At 42.2% G+C, this 16,114-nt stretch overlaps 1 long non-coding RNA gene across 1 annotated transcript; it reads left to right on the forward strand.

The window, feature by feature from the left end:
* The first annotated feature begins 2,385 nt into the window (after window positions 1-2,385).
* LOC124257712 lies at window positions 2,386-16,114 on the forward strand. Its single transcript, XR_006893342.1, has 2 exons — window positions 2,386-2,726; window positions 15,795-16,114. It is a non-coding gene; the product is annotated as an uncharacterized LOC124257712 (long non-coding RNA).

A 16,114-nucleotide genomic window follows, 5' to 3' on the forward strand; every position in this document is an offset into this window, starting at 1 on the left:
GACAAGCTAGCCATTAAACGTCTTGTGTGTAACATCAATACAAGTCTCCGGCTGATTGGGGATATTTGTAGCCCCACATTTGCTTGTGTTAGTCAAGTTGAATCTAAGTCGATGTAACACGTGTTCTGATTGGATAGAAAGAAGGGAGATAATTCGTGCTGCGATCTTTTGCCGCTAGGGGATTTTACGAGAACCTGGAAATATGGCCGTATTAGAACAGAGGTTACGTAGGAAGATATGACAAGTAACCTCTGTGGGAAGAGAATGGGTTAGAATTGGCCTTCAGCAACCCAGACTAGATTATTTACAAGTTACACAAACTCGGGTTTGGATGCATAGGGTGCAGGGCCAGGAAGCGTTGACGCATTTCCATGGGAACATTTGTCATGTGATGCATGTTCAACCTTGACCTCTTGCGTGATGAATATGCATGAACAGAGAGGGTAACTTTGTGGGATGGATCATACCCAGCTGACCTGGCAGTTCAATTTCTGGTGCGACTCTTCTTCGGACTCTTGTCGAGACCCACAAAAAACATCATTGGAGAGTATTCTAGATTATTCACGTGTACTTAAGTGCGGTAGGTGTTTGCGCCTGGTTTAACATTATCGGATATTTATTGCATATAATGCACGTGTGTGATGTAGATTCCATTTACAGTACATATACATTTCTAGTCTTGGCCAGCCCAAAAGGTAGATGAACGTTTGACCAAATGTCAACGCTTTAGAGACTCAATCACGGGGAATCAAGCAGATGACATATTTGACGACTCGAATCATACCAAAGTGAGATTCAAACTCCTCACACTCACTAACTGACTCAAACAGTTTAAAGACAGCTCAAAACAACAAGAAGACAATTAGCCCAACGGCCATACCTCATTCCGGACTACAATATTCCTGTCTCAAGTCCGGAATAGTCCGTTTAGTTTCAACGATTCCGTTATATCAAGTTGTGTGCCTGTTTAGTGTTGGAGGAAGCCCGCACTGATGCAGCCTCAATGGGCTACCACAAAGCCAGGATTGGTAATAACAAACCAGTTAAGGTAGTGAGGCCGGACCAGGATTCGAACCCACGATCACAGGTTCCGGCTCCCCAGAGCCCAGGGACTTCCGGACTAAAGTGAATTTAGGTCTCTTGTATAGTCTGTTTGCAGTGAAAACGTACCTATGAATTTCACTTAAAACAAAAAAGTAAATCAAATAAAGTGAAATTAAGATTGCGAATCCTCATAATTTTACCTTGCCAAATGAACGTTTAAATCTCAGAATTTTATTAAACTTAGGATAAAAGTTGTTTAACAAACGATCATAGATTTAAATCGCTATTATTGGTTTGTATTACAAGGGGGTACGCGCAGTAGTTGGAACAGTGAAACAAATGCACGTGCGGTACGTGATGAGCGTTAACTTAGACTACCGTAGAAACCAACCCTTCGTGTTCTCGGAGTTTCATTTAATGTGCATACCCCCTTGAAATACAAACCAATAATAGCGATTTGAAACTATGATCGTTTTTTAAAAACCTTCATCCTAAGTTGAACAAATTTCTGAGATTTTAATGTTCATTTGGCAAGGTAAAGTTATGAGGATTCGCAATCTTAATTTCACTTTATTTGATTTACTTTTTTTGTTTAAAGTGAAATTCATAGGTACGTTTTCACTGCAAACAGACCATAGACGAGGATGACGGAGGTTTGGTACCAATGGTTGTTGATACGGAGCAACCATTTCATATTCTATATCGTTGGTCTTTTTTGCAACCATACCGCCACCCCCAAAACCCATGTAAATTTATCAAACGGTTGCTCCCTTACGAAAAAGTATATTGGTTGCAACATTGGATTTCGCTACAACACAAGCAATAGTCAGAACAGGCGCACGCACGCACGCACAAACACACGACAACATTAACCCCATTCCACTTCCCGTCCAGTGCGCTATGTTCAACCTGTGCAGATTTATAATCACTGCACCGACATATATGTGTTGTAGTATGATATATAACTTCCACTGCACGTCCTGGGTGTGTTGCAAGCTATGAATATTGATTGTTGGGAGATATGTGTACGGAATGGAGTCGTGTTGGGCGTTGATATGATCGCTATAACGCGCAGGCGAGACCCGCCTTGAGGTCACAGCTTGTCGGTCGCATGGTGCGTATTGACCAGCTGGAATCTAATCGATTCCGGGTTCGAGTCCCCAGTGGAAACAGCAGGTATGATCAGATACTCATGATTAATGTATCTGGCAATATGCCTCCTTCAACATGATGTGAATAGTACATTATTATGTTGGTATTTAAACAAATGTTTTACAATATACATATGCACAGTTAATATGTTTTATTACGTACATTGAAATGACGTGATGTTGCATCCATTTATAAACGAATACGCAACGGAAATTTTGAAAATAAGAAATTTGAAATTAATTTAAACTGAAAACTTAAAGGGTCCATCTGTTTCTCATTTCTGTGATAACACGACTACGGTTGATACAATCTCATTGCACTTAACAGACTTCAGCGGTTTATTCCATGTATATTTCAACAGCAAATATATTAGGTGATGTATGTTTCACTGAACAACGAGGCTGTAGTCGGTCGGATCGTTCCTGCTGCACAGCCCCAGTCATGTCGATATCTCGTGTGATGAAACCGATGTATATGGCCTGCAGCCGTGCCGACCAGCTGTGCAGCATGTACTGGAATGTGGTGGCCAGGTGAGTCACTGCCAGGGGGTTGTTAGATTCGCGGTGACATGGCAGTAAACGTCGCTTGTATAATTAGGGAGACAGCGTTTGTTTTTCTGGGACAGAGGAGGGAGGATCTGGGAAATTTTTCAAATTTTTCTAAACATCATTTGGCTCTGACAAAAAATAGACCGCTGGATGAGTGGTGATACTGTGTTGATGAAAGTTAATGATCGGCTCATATCGTCAGAAAATATACCGTAAACATATTCCATATCAACATCCAAGCTGTTTGGTGACGTACATAACAAGGGGCACCTGCAGAAATTCTTCGCTTTGCATTCTCATTGTTTTTATTGATTTTGCGACCTGAAGATGTATGCTCTTTTTTCTGTCCACCCAAGATATATAAATACAAGGGGAATGTCGTCTGATTCGATCTCTAATACCAGGATTGGAGGGTCATATCAAGAAAACAGTAACATATCATCAAATGAACAGACAATTTGATGTACATGGACATCTGTTGGAAAGGTATAGGAGTAACCATTTCATTTTCGGGAGGTTGAGAGAGAGGGTTACTTTATCTGTAAAAACTTAAACAAACCCCTGGCACACTTGACAATAATCACGTATGCCTCGTCGGGTAGAATTCATATACCCTGCTCTTGCATTGAGCTTTTAACCAGATCTGAATTAAAAGATTAAAACAGATCTATCGACCTCTAGTATCTAGAATAACTGTCTGGATTTATAGTAACATGACAGCCACAATAATGAAACAACAATGATATTCTATAATGCACACATCAATGTTTCGTCTGAAAGTAACTTGAGAGTGTTCGACTTTAACACACCCTGACTTGACTTGACACCAAATAAAACAGGGCCTCTAACGACCATGAAAGGCACGTGCAAATAATACTTTCATCTCTTACGTACCTGTGACAGGTGTTCTTACAGTAACCAACTACAAACCATTGCACGTGAGACCGGCACGTGTGCAGGTGTCCAAGTTTGGACATCGGTGTCCGCGTTATACAACGAAACTACGGAGGTCGCGGTGTGCACGGTAACCCACAAATGTCAAGTATTCAAGCTCGTGAAGTAAAACGACCTTGACCTTGACCACATGACATTGGTATAACGGGAGATAAGCTTGGAAACATGACAACATAAAAATGGCCCATAGTCTGTCAGGTTACAAACCTTACAACTACACCATCACAACGGATAATGTCAAATACTCCGATCTAAGGACCGTTCATAATTTATGGTGATGATTTTAAGGTGGCGTCAGGTTCTGGGGAGGTAGGGGGAGTCATCAATTTTGTACACATGTAGTTGGGGGGTGTCATTCATATTGTACATGCTTCTATATACAAATCATCACCACCCAGCCTAGCCACAAATTATGAACGGTCTCTAACTGTAGCTCGTGGAGAATATTGATACAATGATACAAGCTAGGTTATCGACCGTCAAGGAGTTTAATTTTCAAGGAAATTTACGGTTTGGTGGTGATTTTTCATATTTATGATCATGTTGGCCTACTTAAGTAGTGTATTGGGAATCGGATAGGGTTCTCAACAACCAGAGGCGACTACATGCATCTCGTGGTCAGGCTAAGGGACTTGGTTGACATCGTGCCCCAACGGCAAGTTTCGTTGTTGATAATATCACCCACTGGATTATCTGATCCAGACTCATATATGAATACACAATGCCATTTAGAAGTGGTAAGATCAGTCAGCTGTATGACATGTTATATTTGGGATTTCACTTTCTCAGTAAGCATAACAAAAATACTTGAATCTGCACTTTTCTGAGAAAGTGAAATCCCAAATATAACATATGGTACGACGTCATACACCTGACTGAGGCGTTTAACGTCAAACAAACTCGTCATTTTTTTTATTTAAATGGGTGTGACATATGCAGTTATATGAAAGTAAACTTTGCTTTGTCATATTTCATCGTCATAAAAATTAAAATCAGTAACCAGTATTAATTTACAATAATTTACCAGAGTCAAACAAGGGCATTTCAACATCAGACGTCTTCCCAAATCTCACTGGGTTAAAACGAATCTGAAGAGTAACTACAGAAGTTGATTATTTGTCTAACAACCACTTAAACCGTTAATCATCTTCAGTGGGTCAGACAGTTTCGTCTTGGATGTTTTGCAGTTAGGTCAAGGTATTCGTTGTAGGAAGCGGGTTGTACATGTGGCCTTCAGCAGCGCAATGGAGACGGTCGACTTGCTCACCAACTTATCATTTCCAGCACAGAAGACTGTCCCGCTACTGTAATGTGAATCACCTACGTCTTCAGTGTCCAGGACAGGTAATTTATCTACCTGATTAAGAGGGCTGCATCGCGTGTATTCTACCCACGTGGGACACCGTGTCACGAGCCTCACCCTACAGCCAATCAGCGCTGTGTCGATGTTGAAGGGACCTACCTAAATACTTCGAGTTTTCCGGGGCTCGACAAAACCGTAAAACGATGAACAAATCAGGAACACGCAGGGACTAAACTTTTACCTCGAATGAATGAGTTTCGTTTTACGCCGCTTTCAGCAATATTCCAGCAATATCAGAGCGGGGAACACTAGAAATGGGCTTCACACAGTGTACCCATGTGGGGAGTCGAACCCGGGTCTTCGGCGTGGCGAGTGAACGCTTTAACCACTAGGCTACCCCACCACCCCCTTTTACTTCGAGACAACCGTTGGTAAGATACTAGAAAGTTCGACACAGCAGTGTTGAACTGTACATGGATAGTGGAGTGGCCTTGGGATTAAAACGTATATTCCCGTCAAGTCGAGGGGGCGGTGGGGTAGATTAGTGGTTAAAGCGTTGGCTCGTCACGCCGAAGACCCGGGTTCGAATCCCCACATGGATGCAATGAGTGAAGCCCATTTCTGGTGTCCCCGTCGTGATATTGCTGGAATATTGCTAAAAGCGGCGTAAAACTAAACTCAGTCAGTCAGGCAGTCAGTCAGTCAAGTCGAGTACCGGATTAGACTCTCCACATGTGAATGTATGATGAAACTTAGTTTAGTATTTACAGAACAGCCCATACCAGTCTATAGTATGTTTAGCAAGTCTAGAATACGGGTGTTTCAGGACAGCCCATACCAGTCTATAGTATGTTTAGCAAGTCTAGAATACGGGTGTTTCAGGACAGCCCATACCAGTCTATAGTATGTTTAGCATGTCTAGAGTACGGGTGTTTCAGGACAGCCCATACCAGTCTATAGTATGTTTAGCAAGTCTAGAATACGGGTGTTTCAGGACAGCCCATACCAGTCTATAGTATGTTTACCAGCATGTCTAGACATCAAATTACGGGTGTTTCAGGACCCATACCAGTCTATAGTATGTTTAGCATGTCTAGAAGTACGTGTGTTTCAGGACAGCCCATACCAGTCTATAGTATGTTTAGCATGTCTAGAATACGGGTGTTTCAGGACAGCCCATACCAGTCTATATAGTATGTTTAGTATGTTTAGCATGTCTAGAGTACGGGTGTTTCCAGGACAGCCCATACCAGTCAATGTCTAGAGTACGTGTGTTTCAGGACAGCCCATACCAGTCTATAGTATGTTTAGCATGTCTAGAATACGGGTGTTTCAGGACAGCCCATACCAGTCTATAGTATGTTTAGCAAGTCTAGAGTACGGGTGTTTCAGGACAGCCCATACCAGTCTATAGTATGTTTAGCATGTCTAGAGTACGTGTGTTTCAGGACAGCCCATACCAGTCTATAGTATGTTTAGCATGTCTAGAATACGTGTGTTTCAGGACAGCCCATACCAGTCTATAGTATGTTTAGCAAGTCTAGAGTACGGGTGTTTCAGGACAGCCCATACCAGTCTATAGTATGTTTAGCAAGTCTAGAGTACGGGTGTTTCAGGACAGCCCATACCAGTCTATAGTATGTTTAGCAAGTCTATAGTATGTCTAGAGTACGGGTGTTTCAGGACAGCCCATACCAGTCTATAGTATGTTTAGCATGTCTAGAATACGGGTGTTTCAGGACAGCCCATACCAGTCTATAGTATGTTTAGCAAGTCTAGAATACGTATGTGTTTCAGGACAGCCCATACCAGTCTATAGTATGTTTAGCAAGTCTAGAGTACGGGTGTTTCAGGACAGCCCATACCAGTCTATAGTATGTTTAGCATGTCTAGAATACGGGTGTTTCAGGACAGCCCATACCAGTCTATAGTATGTTTAGCAAGTCTAGAATACGTGTGTTTCAGGACAGCCCATACCAGTCTATAGTATGTTTAGCATGTCTAGAATACGGGTGTTTCAGGACAGCCCATACCAGTCTATAGTATGTTTAGCAAGTCTAGAGTACGGGTGTTTCAGGACAGCCCATACCAGTCTATAGTATGTTTAGCATGTCTAGAGTACGGGTGTTTCAGGACATCACATACCAGTCTATAGTATGTTTAGCAAGTCTAGAATACGGGTGTTTTTCAGGACAGCCCATACCAGTCTATAGTATGTTTAGCATGTCTAGAGTACGGGTGTTTCAGGACAGCCCATACCAGTCTATAGTATGTTTAGCAAGTCTAGAGTACGGGTGTTTCAGGACAGCACATACCAGTCTATAGTATGTTTAGCAAGTCTAGAGTACGGGTGTTTCAGGACAGCCCATACCAGTCTATAGTATGTTTAGCATGTCTACAGAATACGGGTGTTTCAGGACAGCCCATACCAGTCTATAGTATGTTTAGCAATGTCTAGAATACGGGTGTTTCAGGACAGCCCATACCAGTCTATAGTATGTTTAGCATGTCTAGAAGTACGGGTGTTTCAGGACAGCCCATACCAGTCTATAGTATGTTTAGCAAGTCTAGAGTACGGGTGTTTCAGGACAGCCCATACCAGTCTATAGTATGTTTAGCATGTCTAGAGTACGGGTGTTTCAGGACAGCCCATACCAGTCTATAGTATGTTTAGCAAGTCTAGAGTACGGGTGTTTCAGGACAGCCATACCAGTCTATAGTATGTTTAGCATGTCTAGAGTACGGGTGTTTCAGGACAGCACATACCAGTCTATAGTATGTTTAGCAAGTCTAGAATACGGGTGTTTCAGGACAGCCCATACCAGTCTATAGTATGTTTAGCAAGTCTAGAGTACGTGTGTTTCAGGACAGCCCATACCAGTCTATAGTATGTTTAGCATGTCTAGAATACGGGTGTTTCAGGACAGCCCATACCAGTCTATAGTATGTTTAGCAAGTCTAGAGTACGGGTGTTTCAGGACAGCCCATACCAGTCTATAGTATGTTTAGCATGTCTAGAATACGGGTGTTTCAGGACAGCCCATACCAGTCTATAGTATGTTTTTAGCAGTCTAGAGTACGGGTGTTTCAGGACAGCCCATACCAGTACGGGTGTTTCAGGACAGCCCATACCAGTCTATAGTATGTTTAGCAATAGTCTAGAGTACGGGTGTTTCAGGACAGCCCATACCAGTCTATAGTATGTTTAGCATGTCTAGAGTACGGGTGTTTCAGGACAGCCCATACCAGTCTATAGTATGTTTAGCATGTCTAGAGTACGGGTGTTTCAGGACAGCCCATACCAGTCTATAGTATGTTTAGCAAGTCTAGAGTACGGGTGTTTCAGGACAGCCCATACCAGTCTATAGTATGTTTAGCAAGTCTAGAGTACGGGTGTTTCAGGACAGCCCATACCAGTCTATAGTATGTTTAGCATGTCTAGAATACGGGTGTTTCAGGACAGCCCATACCAGTCTATAGTATGTTTAGCAAGTCTAGAATACGGGTGTTTCAGGATGAAGAAAGTCTCATGGATCATTTTATTAAGGAATATAGCTGAGCTGTAAGCATGATAAATGAGATATAATCTCACCACTAAGATTCCTTTGTAAAACTGCGCCTCCTCTCATTAAAGGTCACATGCAACGTAAAACACAACTTTGCAGATTCTGATACCTTTCGGTATGGACCTACCGAAACAAAGCGTCAAAAATGCAAATTCAACTTATAAAGTTGAAAAATAACGCGATGAAAAAAAACGCGCGAAATCGGAGTTCAAAAGTTTCACTAATTTTCCCCAGACTTTTCTGGGGAAAACGGGTTTCAACAGCTGGGCTGCGCTCATAGCACGTGCGCAGTGAAATAGGTTCGCGCAACTTGGAAGCGGGCTGTCTGGTGAATACTCGGTGAAGGCTTTGGTGTGAGCTATTTTCATAATGTTTTGTTGATATCTCACAGGCGCGAGCTTTTTATATGTTATGACAGTAAATTAACTGTTTATATAATTTCATTTGTCTATTTCACCACACGTTCTTCTTACAGAGTCACTTTCTCAGTTCGATACTTAAAAGCAATGTCATTATTTAGCGTTGACACAATTTCTAACTGTGATATAGATATGTCGCTGTCACAGACAAAACTCAATGTCTTGTTTTATTGACACCTGTGTGTCTGCCTGCCTGTCTGCTAATAACAATATTCAATACACAACCGCGATCACTGACCACATGCAATTTGAACTTAACACCAATCAGGCTATACACCATAAACAAAACGCATTGATTTATGGCCCGAGTTCGGTCTCTGTCACATTATGTAATTACACAGACAGGCAGGTGTGATACTTGAACACATGACATGTTATGATGTCTGTTGATTGCAAAATGTTATACACAAAAAATGAGTATGTATTTACAAAACCCAACATCTCTATATATACACACACAGTGAGCCGCGAAGGCGGCATCTGCTAATGAACCAGCCGTTACACTTGAGTGCACACCCACCCGCTCTGACTGGGTTCGGTATCCCGGCTGCTTCGTTTCTAGGGAGGTAAACCCAAGTACAAAATATTGCACTTTTGATTTGCGATTATACGCTTATAATTTTGTTTATTTGTTTTTTCATAATCAGCAATGTATATTATATGTCATGAAAAAGTGATAATTGTGTTTTAATTATGTTTGATTTTTTGGTTGCATGTGACCTTTAACCAGTCATACTGACCGGGAACTTTCAGGCGCAGATCGGAGAGGAGTTATGAGACCTTTTTGTGTGCGCATATCAGTAGGTATCACATTACTTGGTGTTGATACCTTTACTGCACTACTTTAGAACTTGTAAACCTTATTTCCTAGCTAAACTGTTTTGGTCGACAATTTCTCCACTGGGCCTACAGTTTTTCAAAAATGGTCTGGCGAATTAGGCTCTGGGTTCACTCTTCTGAGTTTCAGACACTGTCACGGAGCCGACAAGTCTTTGTTTTATGCACAAGTAGTGCCGCCTTTCACAAATCTTTTGGTATGACACGGCGGAGATTCGAATACTTTGCTGGTGAGACGTGTAACTAAGACCCAATTGCTGGGAATATGAGTTGCTGTTTCTATTAGTGTCTCGTTAATTATTTATAAGCAATCATGAGCATGTGCTTCCTGGCAGAACGTACCAAGTAATGTATAAATATTCCACAGTTGCTATAGGAACAATTACGATCTCCATCCTTTGGATAGAACGCAGCTAGTAAAGGTCCGTGGGTCGATCCCATGGTCTCGTCATGCCACGACTAGAAGTTGGTACCTCACACCCCGCCTTCCGGTCTTTTAGGGAATAATACTGGTCAATATAACAATATAACGCGTGGGTGTCCATATTGAACAGTGTCGTGATAGGTCAGGGTGTACCACCATAAACCGACATTAGTCCATACAGTCGAACAGATAAATAGAGTAGGATTTATTATACAGGGTTTTACAAACCTCACAAATTGTCACTCGACTCCGGATGACGTCATTGAAGTCATTGCGACCCCTTGACTGCAGGCTATGGGTGGCGCTGAGCCTTGGATTTTGTTCGAAATCCCATGGCCTTTTCTTAGATAATATATCCATCAGTCATTTTCAGGTACATAATTAAGCTATTCCAAATCGAAGCGATTGTAAAGTTTTATAAAGACATTGTATGGTGTATAAACAATGAAAGGTGACGACTTTTCGTGTTGTTGGTATATAACATATACTCTCCCAAAAAAGAAACGCATCATGAAAATAGCAATTTCATGTAGCAATGAATTAAAAAGTGATTCATTTTACAAAAGGTTTTGCTCTGTTTATGAGTCCTATGGTGTTTATGTTTTGAAACATCACAACAAAACGCACCATCCGTAAAATACCCGTATTTAACAGTATGATTTTCAATGTCGGCGTGTAGTGTCACAGAATACACAATTCACATGCAGTGCACGTGAAAGTTGGGGATCAGATAGTCTCAATGATGGGTATAAAAGGCTGATCGCTGTCTGACGATTATTCACTGTATTTGGAATATTGTTGACGAGCGCAAAATGCCACGTCTAAGTGAAGCCAACCGTCATATCGCCATTGGTTTGCTTGAAGCTGGCCAGTCTCAACGTGCAGTTGCCCGACGCATGAATGCTCACCAAAGCACAATTTCACGGCTCTGGGAGAGATATCGCCGGCAGAATGCCGTAGAAGATGCCCCTAGTAGTGGGCGACCTCGAGCGACCACTGCGGCGCAGGATCGCTACATCCGGGTACATCACCTGCGTCATCGAACAGCTTCGGCGACCAGTACCGCTCGACAAAAAACCGGATTGAGGAGGCTTTCTGCACAGACCGTCAGGAACAGGTTGAGAGAGGCTGGTTTACGTGCCAGAAGACCTTATTTTGGCCCTGTGCTTCGACAACAACATCGTCGACATCGAGTTCAATGGTGCACCAACGTCCAGGCCTGGAACCTACCGAATTGGCGTAGAATCTGGTTCAGTGATGAATCACGATTTCTATTTGAACGACGCGATGGAAGAATGCGGGTGTACAGACGTCGACGTGAACGTTTCGCCGACGCTTGCGTTCCCCAGGTGGACAGATTCGGCCGGGACAGTGTTATGATGTGGGGAGCGATCTCCTGCCGTAGGAGAAGTGATTTGGTGATGATCCAGGGCAACCTGACTGCTCAACGGTACTGTGACGAAATCCTACGCCCAATCCTCCTTCCAATCATTGATCGCCAGAGGGAGTTGTTTCAACAGGACAATGCCAGGCCCCACACAGCACGTCACACTAGAGACTTCCTCCAGAACCACAACATCAATGTGCTTCCCTGGCTCTCAAGATCACCGGACTTAAACCCGATCGAACATCTGTGGGATGCCCTGGACAAACGGGTGCGACGCCGTAACCCTCTGCCCCAGACACTTCAGCAAATCTCACAGGCACTACAGGCAGAGTGGGCTGCGATTGGGCAACACGAGATTCTGAGACTTATTCGTTCGATGCCGAGGCGATGCCGTGCAGTTGTGGATGCCCATGGTGGTCACACGAGGTATTGACTTCAGCGACACCACACGTCTCCATGTGACACTCAAACTGACTTTCCTCGAGTTGGTGCCAAAACGGATAAGTCTGCATTCCCAGTGTGCAATTTCGCTATATTTCATTGACTCATAAAGCCTACAAGATGTTTCAAAATAAACATAAAAATACAGTTGAAATTCCTATATGCGTTTCTTTTTGGGGAGAGTATATACATAACATATATATGTTGTTGATATATAAGTAGAATTGAAGTTTATTGGCGTTCTATGTATAAACTGATGTACCGAGGTTGGTTTTTATGTAAGTAAATTTGATTATGTCTATATGCAGAGCAACAATTTGTAAAATGTAGTGTCTGTGAGACTTTGTATAAAAGTATAGGTTTAATGAAGAGTAGGGTAGGAAATGAACCACTGATGACATATCAAAGATACCGTTCAGCTGTTGTGTTTTATGCGACTTTTCTCTTTTCAATTTTGATATCTTGTATACAGAACAAATTATATTTGTTTAAATTAATACACTATTGAAGTAACGCCAGTACATTTATTGATAATATAGATTGTAAGCCAAAAGTCACTGTGTTCTTTCTCTAATTGGTTTGAAAAACATGATCGAATGGTATTCGATTCCCGGAAATTGCAAGACCATTCGCTTCGTATTAATACCTACAAACATCGCACACACCATTGTATTGCTACGTCGTCAGCAGCAGTGACGTCATTCAAATCATATTGTGACGTAAACAAATGAGCAGTTTGTAAAACCTACGTTATTAAAAGCACAAACAGTGATACATCCAGCCATAATCTAGCGGTATAGATAAACACAAAGTACCGTTATATCAACCTGTATAGCTGTTATAGGGACTAATTCAGGACAGCCATGGTCCAAATATTTAAAAACTAAAAACTATTTACTCATGACATGTGAGACTTTATTGTAGTTATTTATACGATGCTAATCTGTATTCTATGCAATCCTTATCACTTCTGCATTGTACATTGACTTGTCAGGCAATTAATTACTGTATATGACATTTATAACCTAAATTGGTCATCCCCATTGGCCGTGTCTGCCATCACATCAACAGGTCAAGGAAGTGCTATGTGCCTGTCCATTGTTGTCAAAAACGGTATATATACTTATTATGCTCACATCTAGGGGGAGAAAAACAGAGACGAGTCCGGTATTCCGACTGTCTGTAGGGACGACCACGAGCAGGATAATACCGCTCGTAGGAAACGCCCTGGGGTTGAGCAGGTACTCCGCTCAACTCATTTATGTCTTGTGTATTTGTTTGTCATGTAACTAAAGAAGTTTGAACTCCTTCGTCTTGCCAACGTATTGTACGTACACTTCATCTTAAACATGAGCTAATGCCCCAGTCGACGCATATACGACGCGTTGACATAGCCATAAACTGACTGACTGAGTTTGGTTTTACGCGGCTTTTAGCAATATTCCAACAACATCACGGCGGGGGACACCAGAAATGGGCTCCACACATTGTGCCCATGTGGGGATTCGAACCCGGGTCTTCGGCGTGACGAGCCAACGCTTTAACCATTAGGCTACCCCACCGCCCCGACATAGCCATAAACCTTATAATAAAATGTATGAACCTCAAGCGACACAAGTAGCAGACAAAGCAGGAGTAAACACTAATGCTAATGCCGTCGGTTCCAAATGAATTCCAGTGCTTCAAATACTCAATAACACCCGGAAATTGGCCAACACATGATGTTTATCTCCTAAATCAAACGTGATAAAATTATCTGAGAAGAATCGTTTCTTTTGATCCTCAGTATATTTTACTTGTGTAAATTCAACTTTGGGAGGTTGTTATTTCTTATATAACATTGAGAATGTTCATTCACAATCTGCCTGACTCATCGCTATTTGGCTACAAAATAACTGATGCAATGTATAATTTTAACTCACTCACTCACTCACTCACTTCGTCATTCACAATCCGCGTGCAACCATGCAGCTGACAAAACGTGACAATATTTGAACATATTGAGGAAGCGAACCTTTTTTTCTAGAAAACTTCATAAGTCTTCATTCTCCAGCGGATTATCTAAAAGGTCGAATTAAACTTCATCTCGTCCTGACAAAAAGCTAATTAAGTAATTAAGAAAAATCGCTTTACAATTTTGGTTTAACTAGACATTTGATCTGGTTCTATTTCAGAGAAGGTTCTCTTAACGAGTCTTCAGCTGTCTGGGGGGCTCCGTGTCTCGCATTCCCCATTCAGATCAAACACCACAAAAACAAACGCTTCACAGTCACAGCCTTGTGTAATATATAAAAACGACTTTGTGGTGTATTGTGTAATTCTGGTGTATTTGTGCTGCAAGTTTGTCCACAACTGCTGTGACGCTGTGCGGAGTTTCCACACAGAGGATGTGTTTGTGTACTGCTTGTACACGGCTGTGCTCTAAACGGTAGTGCAAACAGTGCGCGGAGTTCCCATCTCTGATCACCTACGTCATATGTTTGTGACACTCTATTGTGACCCCTCGTTTGTCGCAGGAGTGAGTTAGGACAGTGGCTGGATAAATATGGATGGTTTAAAAAAACACCTTGTTGTCTGCCTCGTAATTATTAAAGCGACGGATATTTTTTGCAACGAAAAGGGTTAAAAGAAAACTACACGGCAAGGCATGAACATATTTTGAAATTAAAAGTAATGTATGTGTATGTTCATATGTGCCCAGTCAGCAATATCCCATCCATGTCACGGCAGTCTGCAAATAACGGAACCTGGGCCCTTATTCTTTCGTAGCCCTGAGAAAAGAATTCTTAACGTTGATCGTAGAATGTGTTAAGAATGGGCTTAATAAGTTTAGCCTTACGAATGTTTCGAGAATAGCTAGCCTGGGTCGGGTTATCCAAAATGTCGGAATTCGGTTATACGCAACAAGGTATGCTTGTGCCTCGACGGCGTTGTTTATATCAAACCAGTCAAGTTACTATTAATAGACTTACAACTACTTAACGTACACGATTAACTTTAGTACTACACTTTACTATGGAAGCTAAGAGAGAGGGAGAGGGGGGAGGGAGAGGGAGGGAGGAGGGGGAGAGGGAGGGAGGGAGGAAAAGGCGAGAGAGGGGAGGAGGGAGGGAGTAGAGAGGGAGGGAAAGAGGGAGGAAAGGAGAGAGGGAGGGAGGAAGAGGGACGGACGGACGGACGGGTGGGACAGATGGAGGGAGAGACAGTAAATAGCATGTGAGGTCGATGTTATGTGAAATTGCACATATGTGCTGCCCTTTGATGGTATTGTTTTTCACATACTCTTAAAGAGTTCATATTACGTCCAGTGCAATCAACTTTTATGTCATTCTGCGTTTTTTGCAGTGTCCACAATATCTAAAACATTAATGATATACTGCCTACATACCCAGTACTACCATACCCACACACTGCCTGTATTACGTGGGTTCAGTACTGACGTCTCATACCCAGTGTGTTTATGGGTACAGAAACCATAAATCGTGGTGTCCGTTGGATGGCGCTAACATGGCCATGCTCAGAGAGGGGCCATTATAAAATTCAGTGCACCGCGGGGTCAGGTGGACACATAGGTAGCTATGTGCTACACAGACTACCATGTATTCATGTCAATAAGTTATGGTTCACTCGAAACTACAGTTTGGGGCGTTATTGCGAGGACTGTGGGGAACGGTAGGGGGCATGAACAAAACTGAACTGTTGGTTTTATTTGTTTGCAGAAGCGGTGCTAAGGAGCAAAATCTATTTCAGCTCCGTTGTGAATGTGCGTCATAAGGAAGACTTGTCACTGGAACCACTGGCGTTCAGACTGGGATGAGTGACGTGGATATTGTTTTAATGTGTCAGCGTCGTTACAACGAGGAACATCAAGCCGTGCCTATGTGGAGAATCAAACCTAGACTATATGCATGATCAGTCACACATATCCTCACGCAAATACGTGTGTTTTTATCTTGACTGATTGTACCTGGTCCAATATGGTATCAATGAATTGTAAAGTCTGCATAATAAACAGCGAACTGCGCTCGTATCACTATCA

This window comes from Haliotis rubra, unplaced genomic scaffold (assembly GCF_003918875.1).
Source record: "Haliotis rubra isolate DU_JTF1 unplaced genomic scaffold, ASM391887v1 Scf67, whole genome shotgun sequence".
Lineage (NCBI taxonomy): Eukaryota > Metazoa > Mollusca > Gastropoda > Lepetellida > Haliotidae > Haliotis > Haliotis rubra.